General features: G+C 39.8%; 1 protein-coding gene and 1 non-coding gene across 2 annotated transcripts in view; one reads left to right on the top strand and one right to left on the bottom strand.

Annotated features, from left to right (window-relative positions):
- Positions 1–9,071, bottom strand: part of LOC116520161 — a 114,105-nt gene extending 105,034 nt beyond the window's left edge. The window contains exon 1 of the mRNA XM_032234315.1: positions 8,893–9,071. The gene's annotated coding sequence lies outside the window, so the exon portion shown is untranslated. The remainder of the gene's footprint in view (positions 1–8,892) is intronic.
- A 300-nt stretch (positions 9,072–9,371) lies between these two features.
- On the top strand, positions 9,372–9,444 carry TRNAA-AGC. Its single transcript has one exon. It is a non-coding gene; the product is annotated as a tRNA-Ala (tRNA).
- The last annotated feature ends 9,300 nt before the right edge of the window (positions 9,445–18,744 follow it).

Here is an 18,744-nt window from a genome sequence, read left to right as displayed (position 1 = left end):
ATATTTGAGTGTAAACCACCTGTGAGAGAATGATTAGTTTAGTTTAGTTTTAGTTTCACTTTATTTGTATGCCGCCCTTTTCCCTGGGGGGACTCAGGGCGGCTCACAGTTCAAAAGGGGGGGAGGGAAGGACAAACAATTTACAACATAAAGACACAACATCATTTAAGAACTCAACAGTCATACAATTCGAGTAGGGGTTAGAGTCTTTAACCCCAGGCCTGCCGGGATAGCCAGATTTTAAGGGTGGTGCGGAAGGTCTGGAGGGTGGTGAGGGTCCGGATCTCCACGGGGAGTTCGTTCCAGAGGGTCGGAGCAGCCACCGAGAAGGCTCTCCTCCGGGTAGTTGCCAGTCTACACTGGCTGGTTGATGGGATTCGGAGGAGGCCTAATCTATGCGATCTTATCGGTCTAGTGGAGGTAATTGGCAGTAGGCGGTCTCTCAAGTACCCAGATCCAATACCATGAAGGGCTTTGTAGGTGACAAGTAGCACCTTGAAGCGCACCCGGAGATCAACAGGCAGCCAGTGCAGCTCGCGGAGGATAGGTGTTACGTGGGTGAATCGAGGTGCACCCACGATCGCTCGCGCGGCCGCATTCTGGACCAGCTGAAGTCGCCGAATACTCTTCAAGGTCAGCCCCATGTAGAGCACATTGCAGTACTCCAGCCTAGAGGTCACAAGGGCACGAGTGACTGTTGTGAGGGCCTCCCGGTTCAGGTAGGGACGCAACTGGTGCACCAGGCGAACCTGGGCAAATGCCCCCCCGGTTACAGCTGACAAATGGTGTTCAAAAGTCAGCTGAGGGTCCAGGAGGACTCCCAAGTTGCGAACCCTATCTGAGGGGCGTACAATTTGACCCCCCAGCCTGAGAGATGGAACACTTGGCCAATTCGTGGGAGGGAAGCACAACAGCCACTCGGTCTTTTCTGGATTGAGCACAAGCTTGTTAACCCCCATCCAGTCTCTAACAGCCTCAAGACCCTGGCTCACCACGTCCATCGCTTCATTGAGTTGGCACGGGGTGGACAGATACAACTGTGTATCGTCCGCATACTGGTGGTATTTTATCCCGTGCCGTCGGATGATCTCACCCAGCGGTTTCATGTAGATATTGAAAAGAAGGGGGGACAGGACCGAACCCTGCGGCACCCCATGCGTTAGGGGCCTAGGGGTCGATCTCTGCCCTCTGACTAACACCGACTGCGACCTGTCCGAGAGGTAAGAGGAGAACCACCGTAAAACAGTGCCTCCCACCCCCACCTCCCGCAGTCGTCGCAGAAGGATACCATGGTCGATGGTATCGAAAGCCGCCGAGAGGTCAAGGAGCACCAGGATGGAGGCATGGCCTCCATCCCTGGCTCTCCAGAGATCATCAGTCAACGCAACCAAAGCGGTTTCTGTGCTGTAGCCAGGTCTGAAGCCGGACTGGAATGGATCGAGATAACTGGCTTCCTCCAAGGATCGCTGGAGCTGAAAGGCCACCACCTTCTCAACAACCTTCCCCACAAAGGGGAGGTTGGAGACTGGACGATAGTTGTTTAAAACGGCTGGATCCAAGGATGGTTTCTTCAGGAGGGGTCTCACCACCGCCGCCTTTAAAGCGGGGGGAAAGACCCCCTCCCGTAGGGAGGCGGTAATAACCGCCTGGATCCAGCCTCGTGTCACCTCTCTGCTGTTTACAACCAGCCAGGAGGGGCACGAGTCCAGCACACATGTGGAGGCACCAACAGCTCTCATCGCCTTGTCCACGTCCTCAGGGGTAACAGCTTGAAAATCAATCCAGCGATGGTTTACCAGATTATCCCTTAGTGCCTCGGCTGGTTCTGCAGAATTGGAGTCCAGGTCCGCCCGGAGCCGAGCAACCTTGTCCGCGAGGAATTGGACGTAATCCTCAGCCCTGCCCTGCAGCGGATCGCCCGTGTCCCTCCTATTTAGGAGGGAACGGGTTATCCTAAACAGGGCGGCTGGGCGTGACTCGGCGGACGCAATCAGATTAATAATGGCATTTCTCCACTTTACCAGCAAATCTCTGAATAGATGGCATACAATATTTACCTGGAACAACTGAAGAATTGAGTTTTACACATTTATTTTTATATTAAACCTGAGGTCTTAAAAATCCAAATTTATGGAATATTTTTAATGTTATCATCTTAACAGGTTATGCTATACTAGAACAAGCAATATTTAGCAACTTCAACTCATCAACTTTCTAATTATTCAACTCTTCCATCTCTTACACCAACTGAAAGACAGAGCAAGTGGACCATTAGTTCAATGACTGACCTAAATCTATTTCAACAATCCTAATTGTTCTGTTTCTCTGAAATGTTCTAAAGAATAGTTTCACAATATTAACTAATAAAAGGAAAAAGGTAGATTTGGTGGTTTGGGAGTCAGGAATTTTCCATGGGAAAAAATATTTAAAAAGCATTAAAGGGAGCAAAAACCCCACAAAGCCAAAGTTTATATAAGAACAGATTTAGTAGTAAATAAACTATCATAGAAACAAAATTGGCCTGATTTTTTCTGTACAGAACCCCTAATCAATCCTTACATGCTTTGGTATTCCATATACAACTATCATGTAAAGAATAATTTCATCTTTCATACACATACTCACTGGGCCTCTTGCTATGGATACCACATGCCTCATAGACATTTTTCCTGGTTTGAAGCCAAGAAACCTCTAAAACAAGGGAAGTCTGTATGTGCTAAATGGGATAAATGTTCAACGGAGGGTAGTACTGTGATTTCATATACACAGAAACACACATACTTCACTATATTCAGGTATTTACTTTGAATTAAGATGTAATATTAATGGTTCTAAAAGGCCTAGAAGGAAGATTTTCAATGATTCCATTCAAGAGTAAAAGCCTTCCTTTCTGCTCTTATTTCTAGCAGTGAGCCAGTGTTTTCTATCTTAGTCTTCCTTTCTTTTTACAAAATTATCAACTGTGACAAATAATTACTGATCACTGATTACTCCTGAAACAGTAGTACTACTGGAGCAAGGAAAAGTTAATAACGCTGCCTCTTGTTTCTTATGGATAAATTCAGAAAAAATATCATGATTATTAATTTAACTGAAACTTAAGCACATCATTACTGCCTTCCCATTGTAATGGAATGTATTGTATAGGATCACAACTTACATATTTCAGGCAACAAAATAATGTAAAGCATCTGATTTCCTTAGCAACACAATAAATCAAAGACCTGAGGTTTAAAGAAAATGTAAATTCAATGTGGTCTTCTACTGTATTATATCATATTTTAGTTTAGTGTGATATATGAATCCAACCATTGTGAAAAGTAAGCATAGTTTATTATTATTAATGCAACAAGCCACTATGTGTGTTTTTATTTTCAAAACATTGGTAAAACAAATGATGGCTTAATGAAATATGTTAATCTATACTTTATTAAAGCTATCTCCCTTAACACATAATAGATTTCCTATACCTTGGAATTTAGAAATAGTCAATTTTCACACTGCTAAATTGGACAATTATAAATTCTTAAACTGCTTTTAGTAATAAATGTAAAACAGCATCTTTTTACAACTAATGCTTATACTAAAAGTTGAACTTATACAGATTCTACTTGCTGAAAAGAGCTTTAAGCAATTTGTTTAACATCAGAACATAAAAAGGCAAATAATCTCCATCTGAATTTGAGCCTAGCTTCACTCTGGAAATACCTTCATGTTGCTCAAACAGAACTAGCAGGCACTTTTTGGTGTTTAATTTAGGACTTCATATTGGTGTCTTATAGAATATTGCCAATCTTCTCATTATATTCCTTCACTTAATTGTTTCTTATTCTTCTAACACAAACTGTTAAATGAGTTAGTAATGAAGAAAACAAAGCAAATATCTGCAGCAGTTCCCATTTAGGAATTTACAGTTGCCTTGAAAAATTATCTTCCCATCTAATTTAGTAACTACACAAGAGGATGAACAGAAGAATGATGAGTTAGTAATGAAGAAAACAAAGCAAATATCTCCAGCAGTACCCATTTAGGAATTTACAGTTGCCTTGAAAAATTATCTTCCCATCTAATTTAGTAACTACACAAGAGGATGAACAGAAGAATGATAAACAGTGGCAAATCAGAAAGCTGTATCACACCAATAGTAGAAACAAAACTTTTATCCTTACAAAAAATAGTTTGCTGAGGAAGAGCACTCAAGGGAAGACCAGAGTGGACTTTTATAAGAAAGGACTTGTGAGCTTGATGCAGAAATCTGATCAGAAATTCCTAGGCCCGAGATGGCAAACGTATGGCACGCATGCCACAGGTGGCATGCAGAGCCATTTGTCAGGGCACGCGAGGTGTTGCCCTGTCAGCTGGCCAGCGCACATGCGTATGCTGGCAAGCTGAGTTCAGTCTTTTTTAAGCCATTTTTCACCCTCCCCATGCTCCAGAGGCTTTATAGGAGCCTGGGAAAGGCGAAAACAGCCTCCCCCACCCCGCTCCCCCAGAGGCCCTCCGGAGGCTTAAGGAGCTTCCCTGAAGCCTCTGGAGCGCAAAAAACCAGCCCTACGGGCAAACCAGAAATCCGTTCCCAAACTTCCGGTTTGCCTGTAGAGCCGTTTTAAGCCCTCCAGAGCCTTCAGGGGCCTTCTGGAAGCTTCCCTGAAGGCTCTGGAGGACCAAAAATGCCCCTAAGAGCAAACCAGAAGTCACTTCCAGTTTGCTCGTAGGGTGGTTTTTTGTCCTCCAGAGGCTTCAGGGAAACCTCCTGAGGGCTCCTGAACGCTCCTGAATGCTAAAATCAGCCCTACAAGCAACCCGGAAGTTACTTCCGGTTTGCTCATAGGGTAGTTTTTTGCCCTCCAGAGACTTCAGGGAAGCTCCCGAAGCCTCCAGAGGGCCTCCATGGGGGCGGATGAGGCTGTTTTTGCCCTCCCCAGGATCTTATAAAGCCTCTGGAGCCTGGGGAGGGTGAAAAAACCATGCAAAAAATGGGGGGCCATACCTGTCATGCATGCATGCATGCTGGGGGGTCACACATTGCATTATGGGTGCAGCATGCCCACGCACGACCCCCCCCTGCATTCCCCCGGCTTATGACACGCAAGCCAAAAAAGGTTCGCCATTGCTGTCCTAGGCTAACCTCTCTGTTATTGTTCTCCATCATCCTGAACTATTTTTTGGCATTTGCTTCATTGCAGCCTTGGGAGTTTTAGTTATAAACAAAGTAGAATCCTCTAGCCAGTCTGCCTACAACTGCAATATATCGCAGATAGAACAACATATAATAATCACCTTTAAATCTAATTAGATTTAATCATTTTAGATTTGAAATGATTTTACAATTATGCTGGCCACGCGTCATTAGAAAATGTATTTATCAGGAGTTCTCCTAAAATTAATAGATATGCAACAGTAAAGCTGCAATAATAATAATATATGTTTTTGCTTTCCCAAAATGTGAGTAAACGTTTAATCATCATTTACATTTACAGTATAAAGAGAGTGTATTCCAGTAATACAACAGAAATAAGATTAATTTGGTGTAATTACAGAGAAAGAAACTTGCATAACATATTTGGAATATCTTAAGAGTTGGTTTAACTCCTGAAATGTAAAAAAAAATCAGATGGGGGGGGAGAGACGACAAAATCATGTTTCATGCATGTAAAACTGCAAAGAGGTTATAATTTCAACATCACTATTAATTTCATTTCGACACAGTACTAAAAGTGAAAGTATTCTTAAGTGGTCTTATTTTTCAAAAACAATGAAAAAAGTTTGCGCAAAGGTTATTTAAAATCCATAAAAACAATACTAATTTTAAGCCCACCAGTATTTTATAACACAATAGTAGTAAACGTCTGAGTTTCTAAAAATTCTTCCTTAGACAAAACAGTTAAAGCCAGGAGTAAAAAGTAAAGGTGAGGAGGGGTTATAATAAAGAAAACTTTCACCAATAATACAAATTCAGTAATACAATACCTACTAATAAAATAACTTCTGGTATTGAGAGATGGCCGGCTTTCACTAGCAGGTATGATTCAGAAAGGAATTACACTGCTTCTATTTCACATGCTTTGCTTCCTAGCATTGCAATCCTTTATTATGAATAATAATTTTTACTTGTGTACTCTCATTTATTCATAAAAATAAAATAATGTCCCATCACAGATACTTGATATTGAAGCTTCAAAGCAAAATTAAGACTATACCCTTCTTTGCATATACAGAATGTAAAATTTAGCAGCTTGACTAAAAAGAGAAATCCAGTGGTTTAGTTGGAATGTTATTACATCATGTCTGTTTTCTTGCTTATAAAAATTCAAACTTAATGATATTAAGAATCACTGCAGTCTCAACTGCCACACATTACATCTTCCTATAAAATATGAATAGCTAGTTTAACAATTCCAGGATTAGTTCACATATGAAGTTATCATTTTTCTTATATCCTGACTATTGTATATAAAATAATTTTAGTATGAAATAGACTATACAGAAAAAATATTCAAGCCATTTCTACAAAGAATTATATTATAATTAGCCTATAATAACTAGCCCAAAGTCATTCAATGAGTTACTATGACTAAGGGAGCCAGAGCTCCTGAGTTCTAGTCAATACATTGATCATTGCATTACACTGCACTACACTATGCACACCTATAATATAGTGTGTAAAATTATGAAAAAGGCTTGATCTAAAGATCATCTCAAAAATATGTAAATTTGGTAAAATGTAGCTAATAAGATTTATCCTACAGCTTCAATGGAATTTAACCTGAATCAACATTTCTTAACTGTAGAGGAGATAACTTGATAAAGGAATGTATGGATGGTTAATTTGATCTGAAAGAGAGGAGGACATGAAAAACCTGAGGTGACTTCACTTTCTTTGGTTAAGAAGGGGAAAGAAAGAAACGCTGTCAGACTTTCAAAATTACAATATGTTATTGTACCCTACAACCATAAACTATAATTCCAGTGGTTCTTATCTGGTTTCTAACCCAATGTACCTCAAAAGTTTGATACTAATGGATGAGGAAACCATGACAGCATTGAAAAGATGTCCAACATTCCCTAAATACTACTTAATGCATTTCAGTATTTCATTCACATAACTCTTAGGTCAGAAATTCACCATTGCTTATTAAATTTCCACTATGTGGCAACACATAAATCAAACAAAAAATGCAATAAAAAGAATGACTTTGTCTCAATATACAGAAGTTTGCCTACATTTGTACATGCTTTTAGTTTTGAGTCAATTAATTTAGCCCATCCTGCTCTATACAATTGAAATTGTTTTAGAACACAGTGTAAATTGCTCTCTGTATTAAAAAATACGATAGCCCAATTATTTTTGTTTATCTTTTCTATACTGCTCCTATACTGCTCCTATTACAAAACAAAAGTAATTGCATCATGCAAGTTCAGTTACATAGAAAGTTCAAGTAATCACTTGTAATTCAACCCAACTCAAAGCCTACTATTAGTCAGAGGAAGAACTAAAAAACCCATAAACATGAGAACAGACAATGAGCTGTTTTAAAGTTTCCACTGTGTGAATGTATGTGTTCATACTGACAAGGGGCTTTTTTTGGCACAGAGACAAACACCTGGACCAAGCCCATTTAATAATTGCAGGAGGTTTAGATTACTTAGTGCTATTCATGGCCTCTGTAAAAAGATGACAAACAGCAGTGTTTACATGTCTGTGAAGTGGCTCTGTGAACTTTGTCAGGATCGTGGGTGTTACTATTAAATTATTTCCTGGGTCGCTGGAAGGAACATAAATCATTCCCTTTCTTCCCTTCCCTTTATAGTCGAAAAAGCCTGTTACTCTCAGGAGCATGTTTTCTTTCAAGAATCACATCAGCACGTTGTGATGCTCATTGATTTCTCCTACACAAATCCAAGTACTTCTCATCTCCAAGAAGAGGAGCTCTCTTTTCTAAAGATATCCCGTAGTGCACATATAGCACAAACTTAACTATTGTACTCATAAAAGTTCCTCAAGTTGAGCTTCATGAAGAGATCAGAAATGCAACTCTCCTCGGCATTCTCTTCTTCTGTCTCTCAGTCTGTTTCTCTTTCTGTCTGTCTCTGTCTCCCTCTCTCTCTCATGCATCCGGTGTCTCCAGGCTTGGCATGAATATTCATCTCCACAGGGTTACCTACCATTCCTACTTATTTCCTTTCTCCACTTTCCCGTCTTCCCAGCCCAAACCAAACGGGACCTGCCCAGAATCCCACAAAAGATTTCCAGAGTAGCCTCCCCGTGCACACACAATGGCACAGCACACCCCCTTCTTCCCCGACCCAGTTGCCACCCACAGCAAACGAATTCCACCCTCCCACCGCTGTACACTCTCTCTCCTCTCTCTCTCTCTCTCTCACTCACTCACTCACGCACGCACGCACACTTACCTCTTACCCTCTCCTAGACAGACGCGATCCCTAATTCCCCTTCCATCAGGGTCGCAGCCACACGCCCTTTCGCCGCAACACAAAACCTTCCAACTCTTCCGAGCGCCTCAGAACAGCCCGCCCGCGGGTCCTTCCCCACTCCCGGTCCCCTCAACCCGCCCGGCCTCTCTCTTTTCCTCACGCGCCACCCAAGAAACGGGTCATCCCGTCTGGGCTTTTCTCGCGCGCGCGCTCACTCTCTCCCCCTCCGCGTGCGTGTGCGCGCGCGCGGCCAGGCACCTCCATCCCGGCGGGGACCGCAGCTGCGGGGCTGGCTGCCCCTCGACCCTCCTCCGGCAGCTTCCTCCCGACAAGCCCCTGCGGAGCGCCACAAACGCTTCTCCCCGAGCCTCTCCGACGGGGAAGGTGGCTATGTCTGTCCTTTTCCCGGGCGGTCGCCGTTGCCGCCTCACCGACCCACCACCGGCGCCGGCTCACCTCAAACCAAGAGAGGGGTCCGCGCTGCTCCGGCTACCGTGCCTTCCTCCTCCTTTTTCCCGCTCTTCCATCCTCCGCCGCCGCCGCCGAGGTCGCCAGGAGGGACAAGAAGAGTAATGAACGGCGCCAACCGCCGCCGCCGCCTCGCCCAATGCAAAACGAGCCTTGTTCAGGAGCAACCCGCTGCCATCCGCGGCGCTTCGAGTTTCTCCTCCCGGAGGCGCGCTCGGCAACACCGAGCGACGCATGCGCTGTTGAAGGGTCATGGGAAGTGTAGTTTCCCCTATCTTGCTTTCTCGAGAGGCTGCGTTTCCAGCCCTTCTTCCCTCCTTTGCTTGCTTTATAGTTAAGGAAACGAAATTTGGGACAACAAATTCACTGAACTTGGGAATAGGTTGAGAAGACAGCATTAACCATAATTTGGATAAATGCTTCAGAATTGCTCTATAAGGCCAAAGAAAAAGAGCCGAAACAAGCAAGGGGAATTAGCTCAAATGGTAGAGCGCTCGCTTAGCATGCGAGAGGTAGCGGGATCGATGCCCGCATTCTCCAAGTATTTTGTCCCTCTACTTTTTATCTATATTAGTTGTATTCTTTTAAATTATCTGAATATTTTAAACGATCCTAAATTTCACAAGTCATATTCATTTACTGGAAAGAAATCTTGATGAAAAATCTTCATGAAAAATCCTCATAATGCTGTGGGTTTAGAGAACTGGTATTCTGATTTGTCTTTTTCCTTCATAATAAAATACAAGTTCTTGTAACTTTTTCTTATTATTGCACTCCCTTCATGTGCATTAATTAATTATTGCTTCACCAGTTGGGATCCTCAACATTTACATACAAAAATGTTCTGTTTAATAAACCAATAAGCAAGTATTACATTCAGGTTGATTAATAGAGAACAGGTAACGCGAACATGAAAAAAATATTGTGTAAGAAGACAAAAATAATATTTTCCTCTTTAATATTTTAGCTAATCAGTTCTACTGAAATTATAACGCACCCTAAATTAGCTGTTTTTTAACAGCAAGGCTGTAATCATTCGACAAACTACTATTATTGGGTCTAGATAATAAGATCAATTAAATATGAAGTTAGAGAAATATGCGTTGCATACAAGAATGAAAATGTAATATTTTCTTCAACTGCCAATAGCTCTAAGCCCAACGGTCCTTCTTAACTTCCTAAAATAATTATTCCTCGTTAAACAGAGGTTGGTTAGAATGTCTCAAGCCCCTCAGATGTGCATAGGCTGCCCCCTAGCGGGCAGCATAAAATTGTTTTAGGAAAGATGGAGGTGGGGGTGCGCACATACAAAACAAAACCCCTTCACCACCTTGGGTTGTAGGATGTGCTGTACAGCGAGACCTTGTGGAAATCAGTGAGGCCACGCAACGCACCTCTCTTGCAATGAAGCACAAAGGTTTCACTCTGCTGCATTGTTCAAGCAAATGCCGGGTCTCTAACGGCGCGCGATAATGCCAGATAATTCGTTTTGGAGGAGTGAAAAAGAAACAGATAAACCCCCAAATGCTTCGACGACCCTCTAAAAGGATGCAAATGGCCAGCTGTCTGCAAGGAATATAAATCCTTCCATTCCCCATTAGTCTGTCAGAGCTGAAGAATCTTCTTGGTTGAGAAGTGAAACTTCCTCAAAGAAAAAAATAAGTCCAGTTGTCTCCAGAAAAAGCACCTTGGGACAACCATGGCTGAGAATCACTACAGACTTCCATGCAAAAAAGACGTAATCGTAATCCTTCCTCGCATATTCAGCCTGGATTTACACCTCATGGATATGCAAACCCTAAGCATGCAATAAAATAGGCCCGGGAGAAACAGAAGGTAGGGAGGATTTATTTTCAGAGGAAGGATTGTAAGGATTTCTGATGTTCCATGGACCAGTAGAAGTGGTAACATAACTATTCTCCCCCCCCCCCCAATGCTAATGTTAAAATTAAGAAGGGTGGGGCTATTCAAAAGATTCTGCCAAGGGCAGAATTGCCTTTTGCATCACCAAAAAGCCTGAAGTCTTCCCACCTCATGTGTAAATAATAGGCCTTGAAAGGAACCCATTCAAGTGATTTGATAAAATCAAGCTTTCTTACCAAGTTCTCATAGTCTCACCCTTCCTTCCTTCCTTCCTTCCTTCCTTCCTTCCTTCCTTTTTATTTCTTTCTCCTTTCTTTTTTTTCTCCCTCCCTTGCTTCCTCCCTCCCTCCCTGATCTTGCATTGGCATATACCGTAAGTATTTTCCTACTATTTCCTCAATTATTTTCCATAATCAAGACTCATGATATTTGTTGATCTTGGAATTAGGGTACCTCCCGATCAGAAAAGCAGCCTGAAACAAGTCATCATGTCAGTGAATTTATTCAACAAATAATGTAGAGGGTCGAGTGCAGTGACGTGCGGTCAGCTTTATGGCTGGTGAGGCACTTTTTAGACTTGTGGACTTCAATTCCCAGAATTCCACAGCCAGGCATGCTCAGTTCCGATTTAAAGCGACAGCATTTTTCCCCCTTGCAAAATATGTTTTCCCATATTTTTTCTTCTCCCTCCCCCTCCTTCCTCTCTCTCTCCCTCCCTCCCCCCTCTCTCAAACAGACACACGCACACAGAGAAAATGGATCCCTCTCTCACTCACTCACTCTCAAACAAACACAAACACAGAAGTTGGATTGGATATATTTTCCAAAGGCTTGAAAGCAGCTCCTCTGCCATACCCCCCCTTCCCCTGCTGCCTTCCAATCAAACCTTTTGAATTCCTCTCCCCACACACACACCTTTTCCAGCTGTTTCAGAGACGATTTCAACTCTGCTTCTGCCTGCCCTGCCCTCATGAAAGGCCAGAGCTCTGAGTCAGACTGAGCTAGTTGCACCCAGAGAACTCTAAAAAGCCTCTAAAAATGCTCTGTACAGGAGGCGAGAGAACACGTGCCTCCTTTGCATACGAAATTTTTTGCTTGTTAACCCTTGCTTAACTCTTAAAAGGCGAAAAATTGCTTATGCACAGGAGGCCCCTATTTCTCTGGCATCCTCCTATAGTTAACACTAAGCACTGTTCCAAGTCACTGTGAATCTGGTAGCAACTACCTTGGCTTTAATTATTTTTTAAAAATTCTTTAAAATTCTTTCCTTTTCCTCATGACTGGTGAGGCCACGCCTCCCCTGCCTCTAGTGACTGCACGTCCCTGGTCGAGTGTTGTGTTCAGTATGAATAAAGAAACAGAATCCAAGACCCTCAGCCATCTTCATCCTTTTAAAAACTTTTAGTGTACTTCCCAGGGATCTAAAAAAGTTATTAGCAAATTACAACATTTGACATCATAAAAGAAGAAAAATGTTAGAAATAGGATTGGAGAGAGTATATATTGGAATTGCACTGAAATTTGAGATGAAATAAATCCAAAGTAGCTTTTGTTCTGGCCCCACCCACTATATTTTTGATGCCTGTTATAAGGATGTCATGTTTTTAGCATTTTTGCCTGGAATTGGATGGATAGAATTCTGTCTTTGATTCTATATTGTATGCAGTTTTAACTACATAGGACATATGACAATTTGACTATTTACATGATGGATCAATACAAAGCATGTCAAAAAATTAAATGCTAAATTTATTTTTGACAAAATGGAGAGAAAAAAGTTATTCCTCAGCATCAAACACACCATCTTTTATTTGTAAGTTGAGGGAAACTAATTTGATTTTTTTTAAAGGTGAGATTTATCACTTAATTGTTTAACTTCAGGTCAGAGGAGGAGGTACAATGCATGCTCACATGCTTAATATTTTCTGTTGCATTCAAATCATAATGATTTATTAAATTTAGCCCCAATTATATGTACTCAAATGAAATCCTTATTGTAAAAAGGGCTGTGATATTTCATGAAGTAATCAGATAGGACTGTCAACAAGCATCTCCATAAATATTGGCATATTAACTTGTAAATTTTGTTAAATTAAATCTTTCCATAATTTGCATAACTTCTGTCACTTGGCTCCAACATTTTACTCTACTTTTAGTTGAGTTTTTTATAGCTTTCAGTTGTGTATATTACATAGAAATAATAAAAACAGTTTCAGAATTGTCATCTAAAATAAAGAGCTCAAACCGCCTGGACAAAAATGTATCAGATTAAAAATAGAACAAATAGCCATGGAACTGCAATATTTCATATGGATAATACCCTAATGCACTATTGAAAAGCACAAAACCAAACTTTTAAAAAGTCATTTTCTATTTCTTCTTGCTTTGGTGTACATATTTCTCATTCCAGGAAAACTTTTTAATTGAGTTGGATTGTTCAGCGAATAGCATGAAAATCAGAGGTGGGTTCCTACTAATTCGCACCAGTTCGGTAGAACCAGTTCGTCAAATCTACCGCACCGGTTAGAAGAGGTTCCACCAGAAAGCAGGCCACACCTACAGAAGAGGTTCCAAAATTTTTTGAAACCCACCACTGACACACACAGACACACACATAGACACACACAGACAGGCAGACAGGCAGACTCACACAGAGAGAGAAAGAGAAAGAGAAAGAAAGGAAGGAAGAAAGAAAGAAAAAAGAAATAAAAAGTGAGAGAGAGATGAAAGAAAAAAAGGAAAAAGGAACGGAGAAACAAAAGGAAGGAAAGAGAGAGAGAGAGAGAGAAAGAAAGAAAACATATGGCCAGCAAGCCACTCCCACCAGGTCACATGGCCAGGAAGCCCCTCCCACAAAGGAGGCCACACCCACAGAGTAGGTTCGAAATTTTTTTGAAACCCACCACTGATGTAAATCTATAAAAAAAGAAGTGGATTTTCTTGCCTGTTTTGTTGTAGAGTATCAATTTCAATTGTGTTATTTTATATTTTGAGAATTCTGGAACATGTTCACACTGGTTATAATTATTGCTGTGGACTAGGAAAGGGAGTGAAGAGGAAAAAGTCGGAGATAAAGAAGATTTGTCAAAATGAGGATGATCTTTTCTCTGGCGCTGTTAGAATGATGAGCTTCCTAGTGACACATACCAGTCCTGTCACATTAATAAACTTCTAATCAGCTCAGTAGTCCTGAACTTCCTTCTGAATATTGTTTTCCTACCATGCCATGCTTAATAAACCTCAGTATAATAACATCCTGAGCCCTACATCTTATAAAATGTGCCTGCTTACCCATTCTGTTTTTCATTTTGGCTGGCTCACAAAAATGTGTGATTTGAAAGGGTTTAGCTCAGCAGTTTCTTTGACCCAGCTTAGCCCTATGGAATCTAATTTCACATTATCTTCCTATAATCTGTAGACCAGGGTCAAACCTCACAGAGTCGTAGACATAATCCACCTTCTTTGCTTTTCAACATTGCCATTATCCATCAGGCTTGTAACAATGAAGGTAAATATAGAGTGTGTACATTGAAGATATACACTTGGTATAATTCCAGAAATTCCTTGGCCAAATGCCTACATTCTCAAAGAATATGTATGTCTATGGTGATTCATATTTTTATTATGATCTATAGCAGAGATCTTCAAACTTGTCAACTTTAAGACTTGTGGACTTCAACTCCCAGAATTCTCCAGCCAGTTGGCTAGAGAATTCTAGGAGTTGAAGTCCACCAGTCTTAAAGTTGCCATGTTTGGGGACCCCTGATCTATACTTTGTATTTCTTTTTTTATTTTTTTTTTATTTTTGAATAAACACAAACACACAAAACACAACAAACACCATAAAAACATCTTCCATTACAAATTGTAAAAAGTGTGTCAATTGGTTACAACAAACTTTCATGCATCCCTTCCACAGTCATCACCTATGATTCATATCAAATTATATATTTTACATCTGATATATTTATATATATTACTATCATCATACCTCATCCTTTGTATCACTATAGTTGTTTTAACGTCCCTTTATAACAAATATTCCAAAATTTAAAACAAAACCACATAATGGCATTCCATTATCTATTTTCAATATCCTCCAGCAACATTATATCTTTATGACACATTCAAAATAAAAATTAATTATGTTTGATAACAAAAATTTTGGACCTCTTTTCTTAATCACTGTTTACAATTTTTATCCAATTTCCCTTTTATCATGTCAATACAATCATTACATTATTATCATTGTTATATTATAAGTTTTCATACATAACAGAGTTTTTAAACTTCCTTTCATGGTCACCATTTAAAATTTATACCAAATTTCCTCTTATCAAACCAATACATATGTACATTGTTATCACTATCAATTATCTAGCTTTATCCATTATCCCTTCATTTTTAACATTATGCTCTAATTTTAACTACGTTTAACTAGTGTTTTGTTATTCATTCCCATATCTCAACCTGCGTCTTTCCAGTAATAGTGTAGTCCTATTTCTTTTGCCATTTGTGGAATTAGTCTTCTAGTTATTAATCAAATTTGTGTGGACTTCTCTTCGCAACTTGTTGCTTATTACATATCTTGTAAAATCTCGAGACCCTCCATCAGCATCTTTAATCAGCTTATCTTTGGTTATCAGTAGTGCTTTTGTCAAAGTCTCTCTCCTTAAGTCCATCAATTCTTCTCTTTTTTCTCCTTCTATACCTTGAAACGTGGAGTAGAGCACCTTACCATCTATCTTCCCTTTCCATGTTCCACTCTTTCCATCTCCAACCACACTCAGTTCACTATCAATATCCACAATTATCTTGCCTCTTTGTTCATTTTCCCCCTGGGTTTTTAGGACCCTAGCTTCTACTTTTTCCATTTGCTGGATATCTTCCATTTTTCCATCAGGTTTTACCACATTACAAATTATATTTTCAATATTTTCCAATCTCTTCTCAACGCTTTCTGTTATTTCTAATAATTTTTGAATTTCAAACATAATCTGTTGTAATGTTATGATTTCTTCTTGGTGTTGCTCCATCCTTCCAGTTAGTAAACATTGCCACTCTAGTTTAAAAACAAAGGTTTATTTTGACTTCTTTCCAGCTACAAAGAGCATCCAAAGAGCACCTGCATAAACAACCCATGTTCTTCTTTTTATCTCTTCTATAAACAACCTGAGGCCTTTGAAGTGCAAGGTCAAAATGATCAAAGAAAAGAAAGAAAAAGCAATGTTTCCAGAACTCAACCTCCAACCTCCAAGTGGCAGTGTAACTTCTTTTCCCTCTGAGGTTACTACCCTCTTTATATTCCTTTTATATCTTCTTTATGTTTCAGGCTTAGAAGAAACAAAATTCTTAAATGAAACAAAAGAAAAAATCCATCCCAACCAGTATTGTAGAAATAAAGAAAAAGATTTAATCCATAGGTAAAAAAGAAGTAGAAGAAGAAAAACTGATACTTTCACTTTAAAAAATAAAAAATGTTTAGAAAACTTCCATCCATAAAAAAAATAAAAAAGGATAACACACTGTCCAATAATGCTTAATTTCGCCGCTTATTTTCTTTTCTTAACCAATTTAATTTAGCTTCAATCTTTTTTGGGCAATCTTTTATAAAAATAAGATTTCTTCACCAAATGGACACACTTTCTCTTTCCGCTTTCCTCCTGTTGCAGAGCTGTCCCGACTTTGGCAGCCTGGGGCTGTGCTTTTGTCATCGGCAAGAAGAGATTCTCTTGGATCAATCAGGGACTTTGCGATGTCCCTGAGATCAGCAAGACATACTCTTTCCTGTCATCGTCTCTTCGGGACGGTTTAGGTCCAAATGGACAGCCCAGCGGCAAAAGTATTGACTGCGATCTCGTAGCTCCAAGATCGCACTTCGTGTCGTTGCGACGTAAGCTCCTGTCTCCAATACTTTGTATTTCTGTAAAGAAAAAAAGCAATACTCCAGATAAAATAAAATAAAAATCAGTGAAATACAAAGGAAATAGTATGAATCCCTTCTCTTAAAGTCTCACTACATTTTCTGTTCTCTTTTTTTGCCTTCAAACTGCTATGTTGGTGATGCATTGAGAGGCTGACTGGTACACTTCTGGTATAGCCATGCATAGGCAAGTGCCTATACCACTATCTGGGGAAAAGCACACCCCGTGCCCCAATCACCTTGATTTTTGATGTTTACAATATTTCTGAAAGCTTTTAGAATTTCAAGACCTGCTCAGTTTTTTTGAGGCTCCTAGCAGGCTTATAGTTATCTGAAACCTTTAAAAAAAACTTGCAATCCATTTAAAAGTTGCTCCTGATCAACTAGATCACTTCAAAATATTTATTTTAATCAAGATAGTTAAATATTAATGCGGAAAAGATTGAAGAGTCCTAAAACAAAGAATTCCAATTTGTTATGACATTAGGTTGGTTTTTGGTGTTTAACTCATGTAAATATTTTGTGGAATAGAAGAAACATTCTGACAAGATTTCCTCAGCAGTTTGTACTTTGAGCCCAAATTGCAGCCACAAGTCACAAGACAACCCCCCCCAAGTGTTTAATGCATCCACTACTATTCAAAACATGCTCCATGGTTCTGCAGTAGCATTTTGCAATGTATCGATAATAATCATAATTCAGGCTAATCTTTGGATATGCTACAATGGATTGCCACTCATTGAACTGAAATTATCATTGCTGTTCTAGAAATCAGACGTGGATTATTTAATGACAAGAATATGTGTTTCTCTTTCAAATGGCCTTAGTTGAATTTTAAAGTCAAACATGCCACTGGCAAGTTTCAAACTATATTCGGCAAGTTGCAACTACAGTATTATGTTCTAATACTTTACAATGATTATATGGGTCAATTAATATAACAGGCATGAAGTAAATGGTATTTTAACGAGATGATGGAAGGAAATTTATTTCAGAATTAACAGACAGTAGCAGTATATCAGATTTAATAAATAAAGCTACCTTAACACTGTTGCCTTTGTAGCCTGTCTCCCCTTGTTAAATGTTATAACTTTTCTTTTTACAAAGCAATTATTTTGTTTTATACAAAGCCAATATAGCGATTTTTGTTTCCTTTTTTGATCATTTATATTTCTTCCATTTTCTATAATATTTTAGTGAGGCTTCTTGCAGTATGTTATAAAATCAAAGCAAGAATGTTTTGCCAAAATCCATTCAGAACTCTTTCCTCTGTGTGCAAATGTAATATAAATCTCAGGAGAGTATCTATGTCACTTAAACAATTTATTAGTGATAAACATACAGTACATAGACATTTAAAGACAAAATGTTTTGGTTACTCTCTACCGTCTTTAGTGCTCTGAAACAGGATGGAAGAGTGATAATTGCAAATGTTATAGCAATATAAACATAGCTAACTGTATCTCTGTTTTGTAAGTAAATATTGTTCTTTACAGTGAAACATATTATGCCATTTTTAATTGGTGAATGAACTGGTTATATTCACTGTTCAATCAAGTAGTTTGATCTGTATGAACACAAACAAATCAGGTGAGCTATTATTATACTTCAATTGATTTAACTGATATTACTTCTGTTTAACAATATTTGTCATACTATAAACTGCTTTAACATGCAAGTGTACCTTTGACAAGCCAGCACCACAGGATTTCCTGGCTTCCTGAAATTGTGAATGTGGTCTTTTAACTAGCAGTCTAAGCAATAGCAATAGCAGTAGACTTATATACCGCTTCATAGGGCTTTCAGCCCTCTCTAAGCGGTTTACAGAGAGTCAGCATATTGCCCCCAACAATCCGGGTCCTCATTTTACCCACCTCGGAAGGATGGAAGGCTGAGTCAACCCTGAGCCGGTGAGATTTGAACCGCTGAACTGCTGATCTAGCAGTAGCCTGCAGTGCTGCATTTAACCACTGCGCCACCTCGGCTCTTCTAAGCTGGGCTTGGCAAGCCAAACCACAGATGCAAACAAGCCAAGGTCTCTGGATAATTTTCAG

This window comes from Thamnophis elegans, chromosome 1, assembly GCF_009769535.1.
Source record: "Thamnophis elegans isolate rThaEle1 chromosome 1, rThaEle1.pri, whole genome shotgun sequence".
Lineage (NCBI taxonomy): Eukaryota > Metazoa > Chordata > Lepidosauria > Squamata > Colubridae > Thamnophis > Thamnophis elegans.
Note: the sequence above shows the minus strand (reverse complement) of the source record. Positions and strands in the feature narration are given on the sequence as shown.